At 26.9% G+C, this 25,869-nt stretch overlaps 1 protein-coding gene across 1 annotated transcript in view; it reads left to right on the forward strand.

Annotated features, from left to right (window-relative positions):
- Nucleotides 1-2,089: 2,089 nt before the first annotated feature.
- Dgk (diacyl glycerol kinase 1) overlaps nucleotides 2,090-25,869 on the forward strand; it is a 98,195-nt gene continuing 74,415 nt past the window's right edge. Inside the window, exons 1-2 of the mRNA XM_015334993.2 lie at nucleotides 2,090-2,194; nucleotides 2,395-2,523. The gene's annotated coding sequence lies outside the window, so the exon portion shown is untranslated. The remainder of the gene's footprint in view (nucleotides 2,195-2,394; nucleotides 2,524-25,869) is intronic.

Here is a 25,869-nt window from a genome sequence, read left to right on the forward strand (position 1 = left end):
TTGATTTCTTTGTAATTAAAATTTTTGTCTATTTATTTGAATTCTATTATAAGGGAAATTCCTCCAAAATAAAAAAAAGAAAAAAAAGGAAGATACTCTTTAGAGGGAACAAGATTAAATTAAATTAAATTTGATTGAACATAAATTACTGAAAAAAATCAAACAAAGAATTCATTTATTAATTTTCTCTTTGATTCTGATGAATAATAGTATTATTTTTATTTTAACAGAATAAAATTGTGTAATGATTTTTATTTTATTAAGCAATAGTTAATTACTAAAAATCTACAATTTATGTATACTCGTATATAGTAATTTTGGAAAATTTATATTTTGTACAATTAAATGCATTTAATGATGAATTTTTACCAATTTAAATAATAAATAAAGCAATTTTTAGATGGCGATGATAATAAATTATTAATAATAATTGAACACAGAATTTTAATTTGTAATGTAGAACCGGTCGTTGTATGTTTAATGTTAAACCAGCTTAAGTTGATCTGTTTAAAATTTCAACGAATTAGAGTATAACAAGTCAAAAAAAGAATGTAGAGGAGGAAAAAAAAGAACATGATATTTCGTATAAAGTTAGAAAATTTAGTACCGATCTAGTGTTGGATTTGATAGCACTCGTATCGTTCACAACGATTCTACAAAGAAAAAAAAGAAATTTAGGATAATTAAGACAAAATTTAATACCTTTCTCTATATATATATAATTTATGCATATGTACCGGTAATTATGACAGTGGACTAACAATAAGTAAAAAAATTGAAAAATTACTTTTATGATATATATTATGTAATACAGAATTTAATTTATAATTTATGTTATAATACAGATAATTGTAATATTAATCGAATCAAAATGAATTAGTTGAATTTTATGACCTAGTCTACTACCACAATTACTTGCACACATATTATATACACAAAGAGACGTATTAAAATGATTATGTATGGTATATACATATATACATACAAATATATATTATTTTGTTTAACAAAACTAGCACGAATCAAGACATCATATCTTTATCGAAGAACGATATAAATAGTAACATTGAGATGAGAGATTTGACTCGTGGGAGGTGAAAATTTGAGCTTAGTTTAGTTGAGTTGAGTTGAGTTTAGTTTAGTTTAGTTTAGTTTAGTTTAGTTTAGTTTAGCTTTTAGCTTAGCTTCGCGTTTCGTTAAGACAGAGTTTATATAACCCAAAGAACTTTAGCAGATATCCTTTCCTACTTTACTTCATCGTCTTCTCATGGACACTTCGTCTCGTCCGAAGTTTAAATATAACTATTTCCGCATTGAAAAACTTAACCGATGAATTTTAACATTTAAAAGGAAGAAACACGTTGTCTTCATATCTCGTACACATGTATATATATGCATACACTTATATATTTACGTCTGTTCCTACACATTCACAAACTCGTCATAATGCTCGATTTAAGATCGATGTTCATCGAGAAAAATATTATGGTTCTCGTTAATATATATATATATATATATATATGCATATTTATATATGACATAATAAAATAGGTCAAACTTGACGGGAGTTTTTTTTTTTTTGAATAAATATATGCATGATACATCTCACTTTTTTTGTAAGAAGATTAAAAATAAAACTCATCGATCGGTTGTAAACTTCTCTCGTAGTAAAAATAAGAAAAAAAGATTTTTAAAAGTTGCTAATAGTTACTACATAAAATTTATATTTTTGCGTGAAAACAAAGGAATCATTTTTATTTTTCTCTCATTTTATTTTTATTACTAACAGAATAAAAGTTACCCTTAACATTTATTTCGCGTTAAAATTCAGTCCTTTTAAAGTGTTCATATTATATATATATATTATACATATCATATAAATGTGTATATAAGTTGTTTTGTACGCAGCGTACACTGCGAAAATATGACATATGAAAATGTTCAGTGAAATAGCTATCAGTGGGGTGTGGTGGGAGTAGAACGCGACACGACGGAGCGATAAGCGCGATTGGTTGGTGGGCGGGCAGGTGGCGCTGTGGCGGGGAGGATGATGGAGTGGGTGGTGTAAGGTGGGGGGATACAGGCTATACGAGAAGGACTGAGCCAGTCGGTCCCGCGCCACGAGCGTATATACGTGTTTGTTCTGTATTATCGTCGTGTTGTATATTCGTCTATTGTAATCTACATATATCGTGTACGGTATTTCTTCATGGTTTTATCTTTCATTCTGAATAGTTTTAATTTAAGAATATAATCAAGGAAATAATATTATCGTAATTAGATTCGAAAAATAAATGTCATTTGTTATATAAAAATTGTTTTAGAACATTTGTCGCTAAATATACATTACATCTAGGGATTTCTCCTCAATTAACGGATTGTTTTGAATATCAGTGTGTGATAAAAGCAGAAAAAAAGAAAAAAGAAGAGAAGAAAATACAGGAAGAAACGAGCCATGACAATGCCGGAAACGTAAGGACGCACCGGTTGGTTGGAGGAAACGCGCGCGATGGCGCAGAAATGGTAAGTCCTTTTTCATCTTTACTTTTTTCTTTTACTTTGTTAACACTTTTTTAATGCAATATTTATTTTGTAACCTTCATTTACTTCTCATTCTTTCGTTACCATTTAAAAACGGAGACAGAATATTAATCTAAGGATTATTATTGTTTCTAGAACATTATACGAGAATGTTGATGATTCATAATATGTTTATTTATTATTTTCATTTTTGTGTGTGTTCCTGTGTTAAAAAACATATTGCGCGATTCAGTGTTATAACCTTAAACGTCTTTTGATCTTTTCATAACAAAGATTCCAAGAGTATCGTAAAATTAAATTTCATTGAGTTAAATCAATTTAAATTAAACGACAAACAACGGTGTTGTTTTCAAGGATATTAGTTTATAAAAAAAACTCTCTATAGTCATTAGTACAAATTTGATAAATCTAATCTTATTTTTGAATAAATCATTTCATTTCATGTGGATTATAGTCCGCCCATTACCGCGTTAGTCAAAAACATCTCATCTATCTATACGTAGTACTACGTAATACGAATAAACGTAGCGTGTTACGGTGTCGCGATATCATACTTGAGAGTTTCTCGCTTAATAATCCATTGAAAGCCCTCGAAAAGCGTAAGAGCATCGTTTTTTTTAATAGTAGTAGTAGTAGTAGTGGTAGTGATATTGGTTTAAGAGCCTCTTCGTTGATTATATTTTATATGCGCCAAGAAAGTGCTCATCTTAAACTCATCGTTATAAGGGAATTTTTCGATCCATCGTTACTCTTCTCTTTCTGATCTCGAAATAAATAATAGATCGTTATAAAAAAAATCTTTCAAAGAAAATGGAAGTTTATGTTATTTATTTTGTTCTTTTTTTTCTAACATCTCTCTTTTTTAATTTTCTTTTTTCTTTTTTATTTTATGAAAGAATACTTAAAAAACTTATAGGCTTTGATAATACTAGGATTAAAATAGACATAATATACACACATACACACACACCCGCGCGCGCGCGCGCGCTTTTCATATATTCTATTTTTTTTTTGTAATCTTTACTCTTATTTTCTTTGCGTGTATTTATTAAAGTTAGAAATTCAATATTCAAAGATTCTACTCGGATGCACGTATTCTAGGATCACAACCCTTTTATAAGAAATATATATGAGTACATTCATAGAATAATATTTACAGTGTGTCTGGTTAGAAACTATAAAATTTAATTCGTATATTTTTAATTTTCATTATTATGTAGAAATTAAATCTTATATTATTGTTCTTATCAAACGAACAATATATATAAGTATTCCCATAATTGTAATTATAATTTTTATAATAAGATTGTCCAAGTGTGTGTTTTCTTTTTTTAAAATAGAAAATATTTTGCTCGTTCTTATATTATTTTTATTGAATAAATAATTTCTACATATATAATGATTGTTAATTAATTTATTCGATTGATTTGTAACACTTTAGGTAGGCGAGGCATCTTTTACATAGCAGTGGTTTGCATTGTTCCTATGTATGAGAATATCTATATACTTATGTATAATACACATACAATTGTAAATACATAGAGTAAGGAAAAGGCTATGTATATGTATATGGAGTAATATATAGAGAGTAAGAGAGAGGGATAGATAGATAGGTAGATAGATAGATAGAGTCTGCGGCAAGATGTCCTCGTTTTGCCGCGAAAGACGAGATCCTGCGGTCTCGAATGCATTATCGCAGAAGGGAAACGCGGAAGACGGAGAATTTCTCTCTTTGTAGACTCCATTTGTCTCTCTCTCTCTTTCCTTCTTTTTTTCCTTCATTGTTTTAACTTCTTGTCGCTTTCGTGGTTCCTCTTTTGTCGTCGATAATCGCAGTCCGTTCAAAGGGATATGGTGTACATAATCAAAGAAAATGTTATAAAAGGTGGAAGAGATAAAATAATAAAGGGTTAAAGAGAGTAGAAATAGAGAAAAAGATAAAAGAAACTAAACCTTTATATTGAAATCCTACTTGTAATAGTTCGATAAATAGATATTTATTTAGTTTATGTTTTTTATATTTTATTTTGTATTCGAAAATCATATGAATATATTATAATTTTATTAGTATTAATTATAACACATATATATATATTTTATATTATTTAATATTACACTATCACATTTAAAATATCTTTATTTTTATTATTTAAATAATACTTACAATATTTTTTTTTACTTTTAAAATAGAGTAAAAGTAATTGAACACACACCGTTAATTATTAGATACAATCTTCCACACTTAATATAATTTTATTTGCAGATTATTACTTATTACCAACATCAAACATTTTATTTCCTCTTATTAATCTCTTCCATCCTTGATACAGGATATTCGATAAGAGTATACTTTTAGTAGATAATTTAGTTCTAAAAATGGTTCGAGTTATTTCATTGATAACATTTATTTATTCTTTTTATAATCTCCTCTCTTTGTGATGTGTATCAATTTCATGTGTTTTGAGGTAAAAGAGGGTCGACTGCGATCTTTGGCTGCGTTTACATCGTCCGACGGTTTTGAAAGTAAATTCTCGCTCTCTCTGTCTCTCTTTCTTTCTTCCTTCCTTCTTACCCCTCTTTCTTTCTATCTTCAGTAATGCTTACGTCTCCTTGAAAATATCACGTTGGTGTGGTGGTTAGTAGACGTTGACCTTTGGCAAAGAACTCACTTCCTCTTTTCTCTTTAACACGCGTCTCTTTTTGGTGACGTCGAGGCACTCCAGTTAACGCGAATCGATTCCTTTCTCTCTCTCTCTTTTTTTTTTGAGAAAGAGGCTTATACATATGTTATATAGTATTCATGTATTTAAATTTAAATGTTTATCATACTGTGTTTTTTTTGTTTTTCAAAATGTCATATCTTTTGGTATAATTTTAAACTCGTTTTATTGGTTAAACTGTTTTCATATTTTTGGATTTCTTCCTTGATCAACAAAATATAGAAATTATAAATACAATTGTTTAATTTGTAATTAATTGATTTCAAGAGAAAGAGAAAGTAATTTGGTTCGTGTATTTTATATTTAAATGTTAATTCAAGTATTTCGATGTTTTACAGACACTTCTGTGTAATTTTAAACTTGCTCAATGGTCAAATTTTTACCACTAATTTGTTTTCACATTTTTTTTTAATTTTTAGAATCTTTGTCATATAAAAAGAAATATAGAAAACGAGAATAAATTATTTATTCGGTTTTTGGCTTAAAATATTAATAATTAATAAGCTTATCTTTTTTATTAATTATTATATATACATAAATATTAATTTAATAATTTTATTAATTTCAATAAACTTATCTACACTTATGTATATTTAAATGTTATTATAGTTTTGGTTAAATAACGAATTTCTGCGTAATTTTCTTTTCAAATCATTCGTACAATTTTCGAGTTTGTCGTCCGAATAAAAAACAAAAACGACTAATCAACAATTTAATCTTTAATTTAAATTAATCGATTTCAATGGAAACATTCAAACGTTTAAATGGTAATAGTTAATAGTGACGTTCAAAAATGTTGAATTTTTGTCTAACTTCGAATCTCTTTTTTTTTCTTTATTAGTTAAGTTGATGTTTTTTTCTTTATTTTTCAAAAATTCCTTTTCATATTCGCGGATCTGTCATCTCTAAAGAAAGAGATCATCAATCCAGTGTTTGGCTTTAATTCAAAACTTCAAGAAGATTTTCACGTCTTTGGTTGACGACTACCTCTCGTAAATATCCGTCAACGAAATTCTCCGGGGATTAGAAAACGAAATGGGAAGGAAAGGATTTACCTTTTTCTCTTTTTTTTTTTTTTTACTTTGCTTCAGGCTAGTAGGTTCATCGATTTTATTTTATTTTAGTTTTTTTTTTGATCCTTTTTCTTTTAACTTCTTAAAGTCGAACCATCTATTTAATCTTGAATAATAATAGATTTAAAATAATTAAATTCTTTGTTTTTCATTAGATAACAAATTTGATTAAGATTTCAAATTTAACGATACGAATTTCAATGATATTTTATAAATGAATTTAAATCTTAAAGATTTGGTTAGTAGTTTTTTATTTTAAATTATTTTATGATGTGTCAGGTTTCAAATGCACGCAAATATTGCCAGATCTGATTAAATATTACCAAAGTTTATGCGATTCTAAAATCGTTTAACAGGAAAATACAAAAAAATTTTCTATTCAAATCAATCATTTAAAAAATGTAATTAAAAAGATTTTCATACAATTATTTACAATTTGAAATTTTATTTTCATTTATGATAGATTTATTTATTTATTCACGAATAGTTCAATGAATATATAGATCATTATTTAGCATAAATGTAGATGCTTCATATACGTGAGTAAATTGTATCAAATAATTATAAACAAATTAAATATTTTTCAATAATCTTTCTGAAGTCTTCTCATTTTACTCTCTCACTCATTAACTCACACAAAATGAATTAATACTCGATAATATACGGTTAGGCAAAAACGATAGGAAGGTTATCTATGTTTCCAGTTCGATAAATCAAATTGTGCAGGACAATGTGCATCCCCAGTAGGGGAGGAGTACAATCCACCTACCACTAACACCGTCACGATCACTAATACTATCATAGTAGTTGTAGTTGTCATCTAGCGTTCGCTTAGAGTATCATAAATCATCCTTTGATAGAATTTTTTTTTATGAATGCATGATAAAGAATTTTTTTTTTCAAAACTTTTTCAAGAGTCGACTCAATTGAATCATTTTTCCATTAAATTTATCATAAGAATGATATATCTAGGAATATATTTTATAATAATAACGGTAATAATAATAAACAAAAATACTAATATACATAATACATTAAGATATTTATTTTAAATTATTTTTTAAATCAAATATATTTATCTTATAAGATTTTATATCTTATACTTTGAAAATTGTACAATTTTTATTTAGAAATATCACATTCTTATGATTAAAATTAATAATTCTTTGGTATTATTATTATAGTAGTGTAAAATAAATTATGTGTCAATGTTAGAAAATTGTAATAATTGTAAGATTTATGAATAGAAAATTGAAATTTGTCAGTATGTAAATAAATATCCATTGTCATGTCGATTTTCGTGGTATTTAAAACCACAGGAAAACAAGGTAGCACAAAATATCGATCTACCTGTCCAAGGACTAACTTTTCTATACAATTTACCTTCTATACTTGTTCCCAAGTCTATTATTTTCTCTTCATTATCGACGAGTGTATCCTTTCAAAATGTCTCGACATTCTATTTCAACGATAAATAATTTCAACCTGACAATTTTACTAAAACGCGATATTAAAAAGTGTCAATAATATTCTTAAGAAAAAAATTAATTAAAATAAATAATTATTTATGATTTATTTTTCTTTCTTTTAAATATATTATTTACAAATTACTATATTAACACCTTAAGGAACAATTTTGGCTCAACGTTATACAACGCCACACGAGTTAACTCGAGCGTGCAACTTAAGAGGTTAATTTAAAAATTTTTCTATAATTTTTGTTATTTAATTATTAATATAATATAAAAAATATAATATTATATATATATAATAGAAGACAACTGATGCTAGGAATATTTTGTAAGTTTTCCTTCCAAAGTATTAGAGTTTCTACTTAAAGGATGTAATTCCAGTTTCTCTAGTACGCATTTGAGAACTCCAGTAGTTTTGGAGAACGCGTAATTTTGAAAAGAAAATTTGAAAATGAAGTTTTAACGAACCTGAAGAAAACCGTGAATATGCTAATGCTTGTCACTGTCACAATATAAACGTTAGAATAATATCGCATAAACCGAATTTTATTTTTTCTCTCTTACTTCTGTTTATATTTCTTTATTCTACTTGAAATTAGATTTCACGATGACAATTGATGTCAACCGGTTCAATCGATGAAAGAAATGAGAGTAATTCGTAATTCATTTTTAAATTGCTTTTAATACTAAATTGTGCGAAAGTATGTTTTATGTTTTCGTATAAAAAAAAAAATATAATGATGTAAATATTATTGTATTTATAAGATTTCATTGTTCCTAGTATGCGAATAAAGTTGAAAATCGTATTTAAATCATTTGTAACGCGGTTCACGTGGTTCTAATATTCCTGCCAACAATTTCGTAATGTTTGTTGAACAGTCATCAATGGGTTGGGTGATGTCAGTGACATCGAAAGTGTCAAAGAAGCAACCACCTGTAGAGAAAACCTACATTAAAGCCAAGCTTCGTCATGAGTTTTCATTGATTCCAAGAACCTAGTTTTTTTTGTTTTTATTTTTTCTTTCTTTACCTTTCTTTCAAACGTTGAAAAAAAAAGAAAAAAGATATATAAATAAATAATGATTAATTACTACGAATTAAAATTTTTTTTTTCTGAAAAATATAAATATGCGTACAATATTTAAAAAAATCATTCAATTGAAAAAAAAAAAAAATTTTTTTTTACAATATTTTCATCCAATGTATTTTTCGTAATACTTTTTCTTTTATATTTAAATACATCGTATGACGAAAGGAAAAAATTTAACGGGTTATTTCATAAAACTATACGGTTGTTTCTTTTGGTTCCTTTATGGTGCTTCTTCACACTTTGACGTCAACCACGCTTTTTTTCCTTTTTTCCGCTCGTCAAATTTATATCCTCGGTTAGCAAAGTATTATACAAAAAAAAAGAAAAAAGTATACTTTGTGTGCTTGTGTGAAAGATCATGAAGCGTGTAAACTTTTTCTCCTTTATAATTTTAACAGTTTTAGATGCACGAATGACGGATAGATAGTATATAATTATTTAAAATATATATTATTTTTTATCAATATGATCTCGCGTGCGTTGTTCTAGAAAACAAAAACAAAAAAAAATAATAAATAGAAAAAAAATCGAAAATAAAATAAAATAATAAAATAGAAAAAATATATAATTATTATATAATATATTATTATTATGTATATTATATATATTAATAATACAAATTAATAAATATAAAAAATAATAATTAATTAAATAATTAAATTAATTTAATTATTTGTTATAATTACAAAAAAATGCATTCTCCTATTTAATTTGTATATCATAACAATATATTGTATGCATGTAAGTAGTAAAGGCCCGTACGATGGTCAGACATATACGGATCATGTTTTACTATTCGAATAAAACCGGGAATAATTCGAACGTTATAATGAATAATTATTATTATTATATGCGTGCTTAGTTAATTAACTAGTTAATTAAATAGTTGCAACTAGAAAGAGTTTATTTTTCATTCTTTTTCTCTCTCTCTCTCTTTTTTATAAATTTGTTTGTTCCTCATCAGGGTAAGATGGAGGGCATGCAATATTTTTGTTTCTTTTCTTCTCTTTCTTTTCTTTTTGGGTTATTTTTCAAAGCCTCAAGGAAATCTCGAGAAATGAAGAGAGAAAGATAGGTACGAAAAGCTCTCTGGCCATAAACGCATCGTTTGTCGAAACCTAGAGGCGAGAATAAAACGAGCTTCTCGCAGCTGGATAGTTGTCTAACGTTTTTGGCAGCGTGCCGAGGTTACCGATTTTTCTTTTAGTATATACTTGTATGCGTATACGTGTTTTTATATGTGTGTAATATCATTCTTACCGAGTAATATATTCTCACATTTTCGAGACCCATTAAATAGGTACATCTTCAATTTCTTTTTTACTTTCTTTTTTTACTTTTATTCTCTCCTCATTCTTTCTCTTTTTCTTTGATAATATTCGGTGGTGAATTTTTACATAAAAATTCGCATAATTTTCTTTTTATTGATATATGTTTTTTTCTTTTTTCATACACACATTGCAGTATTTATGATTTATTTCTTTTGGCTTTAAGTTTTGTATTTGGTTTAAATTTATTTTATTATATACTGAAGAAAAATCGTTTTATTTTTTATTAGAATTTTTGTTCATACGAAAAAGATACATCTACGATTGGTACACATTTTTGTTTTTATGATTCATTTATGTATATTTAACAATATAAATAATATAATGTATATTTTATTTTCATTATATATATTCATTTTATATATATATATATATATATATATATATATATATATATATATATATATATATACATAAAATATTATATATTTATAGTTCCACTTCTTTCTTTTTTTTTATTTTTTCGGTTGAAATAATTTTGTGTAATTATACCACACCCCATCATTAATTTTTATCGAAACGTTTATAAACGGTGATTTTATGTATTTTCTTTCAATTTTTTTTTATTTTCTATAAGAAGATAATATCTTATCTCGATTATTATAAAAACAGAAGTGTATAAGAGTTCAACATGATCGAAATGGGAGGTAAAAGAAGAAGAAGAAGAAGAAGAAAAAGAAGAAGAAGAAGAAGAAGAAGGATGTTATGGAAAAACAGAGTTAGGTCTGAGAAAACTTGAAGATCTTACTTGGAATATAATCCATTGACGATGAAAAATCTCTCGTTTAAAAGATCTTATAATATTTACAGTCTAGAAAAAAAAAAAAACACGAGAGTAAGTTTATCGATGCAAATATTAATTACAAACGGTAATGAACCGTGTTAAAAATTAATCGTTCGATTAATTTTTTAAATACTATCATCGGAGGATATTAGCTCGAGAAAATGAACCTTAGATTAAAAAATACTTCACATATAACTTTAACAAATTTAAAAAAATATATATTTAACCAAATTAGTAAGTAAAAATATTCATAAAAGAAAATTAAAAACCTACATTTGTCGATCCAATTAAATAGAAAAAAAAAACTTTGTTTAGTATAAGATAATTTTTATGGTTTACTCGTGTTTAAAACTTTGTCAAAATCTGGAAATATTTACAGAACAACACGTACGATAATACACATATGTATAAGTAAGACAAAAATGAAGCAGAGATATATTATATACACAATCTCAAAGGAATCATTATTGTCACTTTGTATTGCAACCTCGGCATACGCAAACTCGTGTTTGGAGTACAGAATACGTTGACTTTCTCTAAATAGACTTAGTCTAAATAAACTCCCATAGGTTATTAGTGGTTCGTCTCGAGTATGCACTTTCATCGTCTCAAAGACATTTCTCTACGATAACTCTTCTTCCCTTATCCCTTCCCTTTCACCCTTCTTCTCTTCACCCTTCTTTTTCATTCCTTGATAAATTAAACGAAGTGTTCGAGCATGAAAATTATCTTTGCCTTTGCAGCATTTGTTCATGTTCTTGTTAAGTGTAAACTTAAGATCGAACTTTCTTAGTTTTATTTCAAAGTCGTTAAAGTTCACTTCGAAGAATCTCTTTCAATGATAATTCATGATATAGGAAATTTTATCTTTCTATTTGATTTCTGTCCTTACTATTAGTTCGACAAATTATCTGACTTTACTTTTACGTTAAATTTCAAATATGTTTGTTTTAATTTCAATTATTGTTACTTTCAAATTTTTCTAATATATATCTTTTAAACATTTTAATCATTTATATTATATATATTTGATTTAAATTTTTTCTCACAATATTTTTAACGTATTTGTTCATTTTATTAAATTTTAATCATTTCTATTAGAGGTAAACAATTTTCTATAATTTATTTCGAATTTATATATACGTATAAAAAAAAAATACGTAAATATATATTACGAAATAAAACGAAGATAAAATAATTTATAGAAAATTAAACATCCTTTTGATGGGTACTCTTATAGCAATAGAGAATTTGATTTTATCTTTAGAAATATTCTCTTTTTTTTCTTTTTCTATCGATCGGAACGGTATTTCTTTTATCGAGCAGAATGAAATAGAAAGAAAAAGAAAAAAACTAACATAAGTAAAGAAGAAGAAAAAGAAATAGTAGATGAAGAAGAAGAAGAAGAAGAAGAAGAAGAAGAAGAAGAAGAAGAAGAAGAAGAAGAAGAAGTAGAAGAAAAAGAAGATAGCATCAGGTCCAATTTATTTTCCAGAAGTAATGGCGACGTTGTGCTCGTGCACAACTTCGAAGGTACAACTGGGCCGTTTAGAGGCCCTCGTAAAGAGACTTCTCGATGGCTTGGAAAACTTCTTTTTTACGATGCCACGTTTTCTCGCGTTGAGAAGAAGAGCCCGAAGATTCGACGCGACGACTTGAACCCCGCCATATTACTTGTCATCCTCGTTCTCGTTATTATCCTTGTCCTCGAGTCATCAACTTTTCACCTCACGTTTCTCAACATCGTAACTATTCCTATCTACCACTACTACTACAACTACTACTACTAGTACTACTACTATTATTACTACTACTACTACTGACCGCAATTCAACTCATTTATATTTAGCCGATAATTCATTCTATTCGTCGAATATATTATCTACTCTAACGTTAATTTATTTTCTTTAAAATTAAATAATTTCTAAATAATAAAGGGTTGATTCTTGGATTTTTTTTATAGGGGTAGCAATAATAGTTTATTGTGTTTTTTTAATTTATATGTAATTTTAAAATTAAATGAATATTACACTTATATATTAATATTAAAAAATAAGTATTAATATTACAAATATATAATAAATTTAAATAATATTAAAATTATATTAAACTAATAATATTAATAAAAATATTTATTTTATTATTAATAAATATTTAAAATAATATTAAATTAATTAATATTAATATTTTATATATATATATAAATTTTTGAATTTGTTGCATGTTGATATATGGTTGATTCTCAAAAAAAATCGAAATTGATGTCCTTGATCATTTTTATAAACGAGGATCGTCAATTATGAAAAGTTGTTTTTTTTAATAATACGACTGTACTAGATCTACGAATGTATGAAACAAATTTATTTTTTATATGATAAACAACAAAGATATGTCCAAGAAAGTACCCTGAAAATCATTCCCTCACTATGTCCCAAGCGCTAAATTTGAAGATAAACATTAACTTCAAACGTAAAATTCCTAACAAATTGTTTATTATCATATTTTTTACTTATATAGGATAGTATTGACTATACCTATATGAGTTCATAGTTTCATAAATGCGAATGGAAATATTTTTAAATATAATTCAAAATTTGTCCTTAAAAAAAGTATCATTCCCTCACCGTTTTGTAACAGTGTGATTGGAGCAATACTCCAGGGCCTACCAAATCCCACTTTAATTTTTTTTGTAGTTGGCAACATTGCCCTTGAGTACATACTCGAGAGTGGACAATTGAAGAAAGGATGATTTCTTAAAATCAATTTGACAATAAGTTTTTTAAATATTATATTTTTTAACGTCATTTCCTCATGTAATGTTATCAAAAGGTAAGCATTTTTTTATTTAATAATCATAGCATATTTTTATATTTTTTCGGTAGTAATAAAGTACTGTTTACAATTCGTAAGAAAGTAAAGTTATGTTCCTAAGTTTGTAGCAATTTTGTTTCGTTTTGTCATTCCCTCATCGTCATTCCTTCATAAAATTTTTTAAAGTTGGTGACCATGTCCTTATAACATGAAATAACGAAGTCTATCCTAGTAAAATTCTTTCATTATCTGATGATGGGGCTTTAGTACGGTGTATGAAGAAAGAATCAAAATGCTGGAAATGGCCGACAATTAAAGATGAAGAATTTTATGCTTGGCCTTACGTTCTTCGAATAATTAAACCCCCAAAGTTACTCAGTCGAGGTTGTTATTTTGTTAAAGAAGTCGATGAGAAAAAATAAAAACTTTAAGAAGGTGAAAATAACTAAAGACAACTGCGATTAGATTGCATAGAGACTGATAACTGATAAATAATATTAAATTAGTAAAATTGCAATTTATGTTCTCTTTTCATTATTTTAATACATTTAAATCATTAATATAAAAGTATACATTCTTGTCTTTAGTATGTTAAAAACGTAAGTCAAATTTTAGACTGATTATATAGTACTTCTTAATTTCGTTCTTTAAATTATTTTAACTAAATTAATATTTAATATTACTTTTATGAGTCAACGTGTTTTGTTTGTAACAATTAAATTGTTACAGTATGGATTTAATTATTATATTTTTCCAATAAAATTATTTAATTATTATAGTTTTGTAATAAAACAAATGATTGGTACATTATAAAGTTTTTAATTATTGTAGAATCATATTAAAAATCATTCCCTCACGAATCTGTCATTCCCTCATTTTCAAATTTTTTTAAAATTTTTATATTCAATTCAAACTCAAAACAGTTGGGGACCACTATAATATTTTCCTCAAACAAGACATATACTACGACTTGAGTAAAAAAAATTCGATCACGAATTAAAAGAAAACTGATCAACTCGATAAAGCCATTTTCGACTTTTTTTCAGAATCAGCCATATATGTCATAGCAAGGATCGAGTTATTATTTTTTTCATTTATAATTATAAATAAAAATGTAACTAATCATTAATATAGTATTGTAATTTCTGTAAAAAATTTGATAGAGACAAATACCATTTTTATATTTTATATATTTTATTTGTATTTTTTTTATTTCTGTTCACGTAATAAAGACAAACATAATGGATTGGTCTACAGTACATTTTGAACGTTCAAGACCGATGTACGATATTTTCAACCTATTCATAGTGAACAATTTTTAACAGAAGCATACCGTAAAAATTTCTTTCACTCGAGTTGTCTACGGAAAAAAAAAAGAAGAAAAAAATCCCAACAACCAAAATTCGATCGTTGAAGTTCATTGTATATTTTCGTACCAGTATATACGATGCAATGAGATAAACCATATAATACACATGATATAGATACATATATAAGTATATGTATATATCCATATTGAAAAGCTTTTCGACGTTTCTTCGGATTTATATTCATTTGAAAAAGAGAGATAGATAGACAGAAAGAGAGAAAGAGAGAGAGATGATTTGTGAGAAGGTATATGCGATTCTCGTAGTAAAAATTTTTCAAAATATAATATCATATAAAAATGTAGAGACATTTTTCTCAGAAATCGTTCGAAGAGAAATTGTAATTCATGATATTTCTAGTAAGTAAGAAAGAGATAGAAAAATTGACAAAGACAGAATCATAGAAAGAAAGAAAGAAAAGAAAGTAGTATACAATTTATAGATGACATCAAACATTGGTGGAAACAAATATTGTTAATAATTACAACGAATTAATATTTTTATATAAAGCAAACAAAATTCTCAAACTGTACTCTAAGAAGGAACAAAGGAACAGGTATGGGACTTTTGTCATATATATATATATATATATATATGACAAATATTTTGTCATATATATATATATATAATATAATTATAGTTTTTTTATTATTAATTTTTATGTAATTAATATAAAATATATTTATAATATAAAATATAATTAGATATATTAATATTGATGGGAATGGCCTTGGAGGATGCGTAATGTGTACACTTATTTAATACTATACTAATAGTCTTTAATGTATATAAGATACATTTAGTTAATTATATATGTACGTCTATACTAATCGAGCGTTGGCGACGGACTAACTAGCCGAAACAAGAAGAAGATCGGATGCAGGAATAATACGCCACGCTATATTGCCGGTCGATATATTAATCAATCACATAATAAGTAAGCGCGGGAATTATAAATACAAGCACTCAGAGATCCATTTCCAACAAATATAAAATATAATTAAATATATTAATATTATTTAATATATAATATTACATAAATATTATACATATTTTTACAAAATATTATATAAAATAAAAAAAAAATATTTCCCCCCAAAGGAAAAATATCTATTACTTTTTTGTTTATTACCTTTTTGTGTTAATTTTTGATATTTATTTTTCTTATTTCAGTTTTGTATTATATTTGACACTTTCTTTCCTTCACTCTCTCTCTCTCTCTCATTTTTAAAAATTTTATTTACAATCAATTTCTTTTGGAAAACTCGAGTATTGTCATGTCACGAACAGCTTTTTCAAATAACGCGTACATTTAAAGAAAATTTTCTATCTTCTTCTTATCAAACATACCCCATCGCCCACCTTCCTTTTATTTCTCTCTTTCTTTTCATTATTTATTTTCTTTTGATAGAATTCGTTAAGTTCAAATTACGAACATTTTCTTTCTTCTTATTCTCTTCTTCAATCTCTTTCTCTCTTTTTTATTTCGTTTTATTTTATTTTTGTATATTTTTTCTTTTTTTTTTTTTTAATTTTCATTTAGAAAATGACAATTTTTAATAGAACATCTTAAATTATTTTGAGCATATATTGTAGGAAAAGCTCTTTTTTCTCTCTCTTTCGATTTATATTATACTTTAAGTATGTTCCTTGTCGTTTGAATTTAAAGGATACAGGAAAAGATGTATCATTACATTAGAAGATCAAAATGTAAGCTTATTGAATATCATGGATTGATTTCAGTTGATAGTTCTTAATGCCACTTTGTTATTGAACATTTCTATGATGTACATTTAAGTTTTATAAGGATGATTATATCTATTGGATTTATTGATCGATCGTATCAATAAATTTTTTTTCATGTAAAAAGTAATATGTCGATGTTTTAAAAAAAGAATTTATTAATGTATTCTAATCGATCGAGTTTAATTTGTTTTTTTTTTCTAAAAAATTCAATTACTTTAATGCATTGATATTTGACACATTTTTCAAAATAATTTACAAACAGATTTAACTATTACGTTTGTATATAATACAATTTATTAATTGTAATTAAATAATATAACGGCATATAGTATAATAATAATAATTTTAATATTTAAAATAATTTTATAAAATATTTTAATATTTATTATTGAATATTTTAATATTTAAAATAATTTGATAAAAGAAAAAATTATGAAAATATAAAAGATATAATAAGATAAAATAATTTTGTTAAAAGAAATAATATTCCTAAGTTTTAAAATATATATTTATATTGTATTTTTTTTCTTCAAATTCTAAATAAAAATTTAATCTCAAATTTTATTACCGAACAGAAAATTAATTTTCTATCATCAATTTTAAATATTATCATAAATATAATGAAAATATTTTTAAATGAATTTTTTCTTTAGTAAAAAACATTTCACAATTGCTAATAGTTTAATTGAAGATGTTAGAAAATAAAAGTAAGAGAGAAAGAGGTAGTTGGTGAAGATAAAAGGAAAGAAAAGGGGATGAGAGGTAAAGGTGTTTTGCAAGAGCATGAGAGAGCAATTCGGTTGCTTTCAAAGGATAGTTAACTCTTCTAAATTGGGATGAGTGAGATGAAGAGATGGATAGAGTGGAGTGGGTGGATTTAACGAGATCCTGGTATCGAGCAATGAGAAGTCCATGGGGATTTAGATACCATATAACCAGTTAGCGTTCCGTTAATAGCATAATCATTCTCTCTCTCTCTCTCTCTCTCTCTCTATCTTACTCTCACTATAGTATATTTTTACTCACATTAAATATTTTTTGACATCTGTTACCACCTATAATTTTTCGATCACTCAAACTTTCTTCTTTTTCTCAAAAACTTTCTTCTTTAACCCCTCCCCCCTCCACTTCACCTCCTTCCCACTCTCTGATTTTTGTATCTATTTTTTTTATTTATTGAGTCAATATTTCTAAACATTCTTGATTAATATTTTAGAGAAATAAATATCATTTAGTACAAATAATAATTTATTTTTTAACATATTAAATAAATGATCAGTATGATTCAGTATCATTGATTGATATTTTATAGAAATGAATATTGTTTATTATAAATAATAATTTATTTTTTAACATATTAAATAAATGATCAATATTTCTAATAGGAACGTAAGATTTTCATAAAAATTTTTGTATTTATTGCTAAATGTTTTTAATATATGGATCCACTATAAAAATGGCAGCTTTAATAAAATCAAATTAAAAAAAAGTAAAATTAATCTGGCAAGTATTTATAATACAAGTAAGGTCGTTTAAAGGTCACATATTAATACGCGCGGTCTACATACTGATAATATTTTCTTATAATTATTCATTGTGTATATTGAAAATATTTCTAATTTTGATCTAAATCATTGTAATATCAAACATTTGTTTAAAAAAAAAATTTTTTTAAATATTGACTCATTTTTTTTCTATAAATAACAGATATTTTTAATTAATTTACTTTTTTTTTTAACTTTATTCACCTACATTTTCGATATATATATTAGGGTGGGTCAAAAAAATGACTTTTTTTTTTTTCAAGTGCCACGGAAAAATGGGTTGCTAGACACCTTAAAAAAATTCTCACCAAATATAAGCTCTTAATTTTAATAGGAAGATCCTCCGCATCGCAGTTTCAACTTCAAACCTCCGCATCATCAAACTGTCATGTGTACTGATTTTTGTCTCTGAATATCTTTTGAACGCTTAATTTAATTGCCAAAACATAAGACACCATTTTTATAGAGAAGTTAATTTCCTACAAAAATTTGTATTGTGCACTTTTTAATAGTCATTTATTGTCGAGTGATAAAATTCTTAAACAAAAATGAAATTTGTCTAAAAATCATCAAATTTACATCTTCAATATCATTCAAATAGTGAGGTTTACGGAAAAAATATAAGATACCTTTTTTTGTAGAGCACTAAATTTCCTACAAAATTTGTCTAAAACATTTTTCTGTACAATCAATAAATAATGAGGTATGAATTTTATTCTATTGGACTGAGAAAAAAATAAAAAACTGCGATGCGGAGGATCTTCCTATTAAAATTAAGAGCTCATATTTGGTGAGAATTCTTTTAAGGTGTCTAGCAACCCATTTTTCCGTGGCACTTGAAAAAAAAAAAAAAAAAGTCATTTTTTGACCCACCCTAATATATATATATATACTATAATTACGTCATATAATCGATTTTGATTCAACCAATTCGCTATTATTTCTAACCGAATTCCTTTTTCCCCCTTCCCCCTCCCCCCTCTCATCTTTCTTTCTCTTGACTTATTTATAGTTCGATTATACGATAGGTTGTTTTCTTTTTTTATCATTGACTTTTTCTTTTTTATTCTTTTTGTGTCTTGAAAATGTTCGTAGAACTTTGATAAAACCGTAGTTAGAGAGATACAATCGAGATAGAAATGTTTTTAAGTATGCGAAACAAATCGTCGTTGTCGAAAATGACTCTACTATCATCGTGTGTGTTCTCTTTTTGCGTTCCAAGGAACTCCCTTGACTTCTTCGAACAAGTTTTTTCTTTTTTTTTTGTTTTCCCCAAGTTTTTCGAGTAAACTTTCGACGAACAATCGTTAGTAGATCGACTAGAACTATGAAGAATTTTTGTAGAACAAATAAAGAGGAAAAAAGGCGAATTATTTTACAAATTTATAAATTCAATGTCTTTGAAGGTTACATTTCTTTTTTCTTAAATTTTTCTCATTTTTTTTAATTCAAACACAAGACGTTACAAAGCAACGATGGATTATCTTTGATAAGAAAATTCTAGGTTTAATCAAACGCAATATCGTTATCTTATGTGTCATGTGTTTAAATATATAATTTAAATATATATACATACGTAAAATATTTAAATTCCCTTTTTTAAATTTTATATAAACATTTTAATTTATTATTTCATTGATGAAGTTTTATATTTAACATGCTTACACGTACACATATAATATACCTTAATTATTACAATTTTATTCTAAAAAAATGTTAATAATTCAGGTATATTATAATAATAATTGTATTCTAAAGAAGCCATTTTAATAATACGGAAAACATCGACCGATTAACGTTTCTTATGAAAAGTATGTAAACAGTTTGACCTTTCTGCAACATATGTTCTCCTTGTCAATAATTTCAAGAAATTACGTATGAAAGGTAACCGAGTGTTTACAAAACGACTGAGTATCGTTCGTACTATCATCGAGACAACAACCTTGACTATTAAGTAGATAATTTTAAGGAGTTTTCATAGTAATCTTATACGAGTAAGTACATACGTTGTATTTTAATTAAATATATTATACATATACAGAAGTATTCGTATTTCTATTTATTAATTTAAAATAATCAATTATGTTTTTTGCAATAGCTAATTATTATAGAAATTAATGTCAATATATATGAATAATTAACACATTGTATAGAATAAACAAATATAACACATTGAACACCTTACTCAAATTATTGCAGGATTCTTTTTTTAATAATATGCAAGCATGTTTTAAAAGTTGTTGTTGTTTATTTTTTTCTTTTTTACATTCGTCTAATTTCTAACAAAATCTAAATAAAATGTTAAATAAAAAATTAGATTCAACGATTATTTACAATAAGTAAAAATTCATTTAAAAGTTAGTATCTATTTTCACGTAAAATAAGCAATGTTTGTGAACGTGTGTCAACGTTCAATATGTTGAAAGAGAATTTTTTATATTTTTTTTTTTTATATGGAAAATTCCTACACTATTTATTGACTAACTACTCAAACACATATGTGCACACATATACACATACATCTACGCAATCGTACGCATATACGTAACTACATGAACGCTTTTCGCGTAAATGGCTTCAAACGGATCGTGTGCGGTACACGTAAGTGTAATCAAATTAGAGTGCCTTTAGTGTCGTGTGTTTCTGCAGGTAACGTTGACCGTTAGTAGTGTCTATCTCTCTAGAGATAAAAACAAAGAGAGAAAGATATATATATATATATATTATATAGAATAATATTTTATTTAGTTATTTAGTAAAGTAGATAATACATATAATAATATTATATAGAATAATATTTTAGTTAGTTATTTAGTAAAGTTGATAATACATATAATAATATTTTATTATACCGATTGTTTTTATTTAACTTTAAATTTATTTATTTATTTTATTTTGTCTTTTTAATAAAAAATAAGTATTATAGATTGAACGTAATTCTGGTATCGTGTAACTAAAAAATTAAAATGAAAAAAAGGGTTTGGATTCTCATTCCTATTTTTATTTATAATTCATGGTAGTTTTTGTGTATTTGTATCTGACCATCGTTTCTTTTCTTTATTCTCTTGAAAGTGTTACTTTTATCATCTTTTATTTTTTTTCCTTTTTTCTTTTTTACAATTTTAAAGCACGCATATAGTCGTCGCGACTAGAGGTTTCGTCGTTTTACGTAACGAGTATCGTCTAAGGAAGTCATTTTACGGACTTGAAACGAGCTAGCCCAAGCAAGCTCTTCCGTTTAATAAGCGACATTTTCTCGCGAATGTGGTAAAACTTTCTCGTTGGTCTCCTTGAACGTTTCTTGGAACATTTGTCGAACGATTTATCACACTTTAATCCTAAACCGAGGAATTTTTATGAGGAATATCATGAATTTAATAAAAAAAAAGAATCCTCTTTTTCTTTTCTTTTCTTTACTCTCTTTACTTTTTTCCCTTTTAGATTATTTTGTATACGGTGTTTAAATGTGAGGGTGTGAATCAAAAGTTGCTTGGTGGCATTTAAAAAATTAATTATTTCGTTGTCGTTGAAATATCATTTTGAAAACAATTTTATTTTCATTTTTAATTCTATTTTTAACCATCTGTATAAATATAAAATGAACGAAAAATGTGTTGAGACGATTATTCGAAATAAATGATTTTCTTTTACAAAAATATTTTTGGCTAATATTTTTTTGGTTTTGATGATATCAAATAATACGCGAACTTACTGAAAAAAAATTATAATAATGTTAATAGTATTATAAAAATTAGTAGTATTGTAATTATAAATTTATTTATTTTATATTATAGTAATAAATAAAAATTATAATAATAATAATATCATATTATAATATAATATATTATTATTAATTATAATACTAATATCATTATTATAATAATAAATAAAAATTAATAGTATTATAATAATAATTATAGTTAGTATAAAAATTTGTAGAATTATTTTAAAATATCGTTTAAAGATTCTTTAATCGGTCTGTTTTAGTTACATCAAGGATGCACCTAAGGCTTTTCACAAAGCTATAAATTTCACACGTATACGTATCTACATACATAAGCTTACATATATAGTTATGTACTTTACATACATTGTACCTACGCGTTCTATGGTCAAAGATCAACGTTTCTAACGGTCTAACAACACTAAAAGATTTACCTTACAATAGTGTACGCCTTGCAATCTAATCGAGTTCAAATTTACACAGTTTGTATAATTTTGCGTAGGCTTGATCACATTGTACCTTGCAACATTGAAAATGCTTTCAATATTAGAAACAGTGCTTTGAATGAAAAGCATCAATTCACTTGATAGTATTAAAACTATACTTTCCAATAATGTTCTTTCTATCTGTCTCTCTGAATTTATTTCACTCTAACGTGTTTTATTTCATTTTTCAATTAATTTTTTGCTTTGAGTTCCAAATGATCCTGAATGATCAAATTTGATAAATTCAACTTCTCGATTATTTTTCATAATTACTGGGCCCTTCAATAAGTTTTGCGGTTCGATAAAAAAGACACAATTTTATGGTTTGAAATACACTTTATTATTCAGTATAGTCTCCCTAAACACTTGTTATGTTTGTATTGGGTACTTGCATTGTTGATACACTTGTTCCAACGAGACTCCAATTTATGAATTCCATCCCTGAAGTGAGAATCTGGAAGGGCTGCAAAATACGCTTCCACAGCTGTTATGACCTCATCATTTGGTGAAAAACACTTTTCACGCATGATTTTTTTTAGGTCTGGAAACAGATGGAAATTGCTAGAGACCAAATCTGGTGAATACAGTGGATGCTCCAACAATTCGAACTTTAATTCATGGATTTTAGCCATTGCCAAAATGCTCTTGTGACACAGTGCATTGTCCTGATGAAAAAGGATTTTTTTCTTCTGCAAACCGGGTCTTTTTTCACGAATTTTTTCCTTCAGTTGATCTAAAAGGTTACAATAATATTCAGAATTTATTGTTTTACCAGTTTGCAAGTAATCCACAAACAAAATTCCTTTTGCATCCCAAAAAACTGATGCTAACACCTTCTTGGCCGATTTCTGGACACGAACTCGTTTCGGAGCCGAAGAACCAGGTTCACACCACTTTTTAGCCTTTTGTTTTGATTCAGGATCATGGTGATAGACCCAAGTCTCATCCATAGTGATGAATCGACGCACAAAATCCACTTTGTCGAAAATGCTCTAAATGTTGCTGAAAAAGTCGCATTCGAATGTGTTTTTGTTCCATTGTTAGCGAATGTGGCACCCATGGTGCACACAGCTTTCTGAAACCCAATACTTCAGTCAAAATATTGCCCACACTGTCCAATGAGATGCCTAGGGCTTCTACAAAATATCTTTCAGTCACTCGACGATTTTCCAATACGATGTCCTGTATTTTTTCTACGATTTCCGGTGTTGTTGCTGTTTTTGGACGTCCTTAACGTGGATCGTTTTCAAGGCTTGTACGACCACGTTTAAATTCAGCAACCCATCTTTCTACTGTACTAATTGAAGGCAAAGAGTCCTTATACGCTTTCAACATTCGTTCATAAATTTCCTTTGCTTTTAAACCTTCCAAAAATAAAAATTCAAACACTGGACGATACTTGATTTTTTCCATTGTAAAAAAATACTGTGACACATCGATACTAAATGGTTTGTAAACAAAGAATGAATTGACAGATTGAAATGAAACTTCACATACGTTCATATGAAGAGTGTACCAACATAACAAAAAAAATGTAGGCTAGTAGCAACACCCTCTCTTATCGAACCGCAAAACTTATTGAACAGCCTAGTAAATATTCACCAGTAATTTTATTTTGTTCTCATCCCTTACAACTGAAAAAACCTAAATGTGATGCATCATTCTAGTTAAAATTATTAGAAAAAAATTTGAATAATGGTTACATTCATAAACGGAACATTATTTTATTCATGAAAAAACACTAATATTAACAGGATAATATTGAACTTCGAATAAAGTTTTTCTTTACTTTCTAACAGTGATGCACGCGTCGACAATAAAAGAAGTATATATTTTCAATTAGGGTCAGAGTAGTTTCTAGACGGTTGAATATCCTTTTTGCTTCGAAATAACTTTTATTAAAGCTAGTCTATTGTATTCTTTTGTCAGCGTGAATTAACTTCCGATTCGATTTTTAGCTCGGTTTGACTTCCCCCCCCCTGTGTGTACAAATAAATACGTATATAAACTTACACTGTAAAAATACATTTATACGAGTTTTCTCTTTATCTCATAGCCAAGGAACAACGGAAGAAAACGAGTTTGTTTTAAAAGAAGAAATTGATTCTGCAAAAAAAGGGAGACGATTTGAAAAATATCGATATCGAGAGTTCGATAAGCTTTTCCTGTTGGGGCTTAAATTTCTCGATTAAGAGTCTTCTGGCAATTTCGTATGTGGTTCACAACCGTAAAGGTTGAAGTGTTCCCTTTGTTGTTCCTTGTGAATCCTTAAGTTGCGGATTCTATGGTCCTTAGGTGATGAAGATGTATCGTTGTAGGTGTCCTGTGATGAAATAGGAAGAATGTCCCTTTGAACTGGCTCAGCAGGACGCATATGGTGGGGATGTGAGAGGTGAGGTTAGTGCTTCGATAGTCGCTTGTAGTTGTTCGATACCGTAACGAGTATCGATCTAGAATTATAATCGATAGAATCGGTGGCGCGCATTTCAAATACAGCTAGTTGCCGTACGATCATTGCGGATCGTACATTTCCCATATCGTGTTGAATTTATTGTTTCAAAGAAAAACTTGTTGATTGTAAAAGTTGCAAACAGGGGAAGGGGGCGCATAGAATGCAACAACAAATTTACATTTAATCGATTTTTGTAAAATTTATAATTTTATTTTAAATTTGATTAATTTGTTTCCTCCTTCCTTCCCCCTTCTAAGAATATTTGTTACAAATTAATCAAATTAATTTTAAAAAGAATTGTAATTAGCACCGATGTACGAAATTTTCAATTATTTTATGAAAATGTTTTTTTCGTTATATTTTTTAAAATATTTAGTACTAAATGTTTATTGAGCGTGAAATAAAAATAATTGTTAATTAGTGAGACGAAAAGCATATATTATTTATAAATTGAATCTATTCATAGTAACGATGCTTGTGTGAGTAATTTAGCTTATGCAAGTACTTACGTAGGATGGTAGTATTACTCGCTTATGCTAACGTGTACTACGTCAAACCTGTATCGACGTATGTACTTGCTAAGATAGAGGATTTGGTAGGTGGAATCGAGGTAGATAGTAGTAGACAAACGAATATATATATAAATGTATAGACAAAGATAGAGGTAAAGATAGAGACGATGTAGAAACGTTCTCATTCGTATGAGATTCTCATGCTATTCGTCGAACTCCT

This window comes from Polistes dominula, unplaced genomic scaffold, assembly GCF_049000335.1.
Source record: "Polistes dominula isolate Pdom_NZ unplaced genomic scaffold, Pdom_raw_medaka contig_31, whole genome shotgun sequence".
Taxonomy (NCBI): Eukaryota; Metazoa; Arthropoda; class Insecta; order Hymenoptera; family Vespidae; genus Polistes; species Polistes dominula.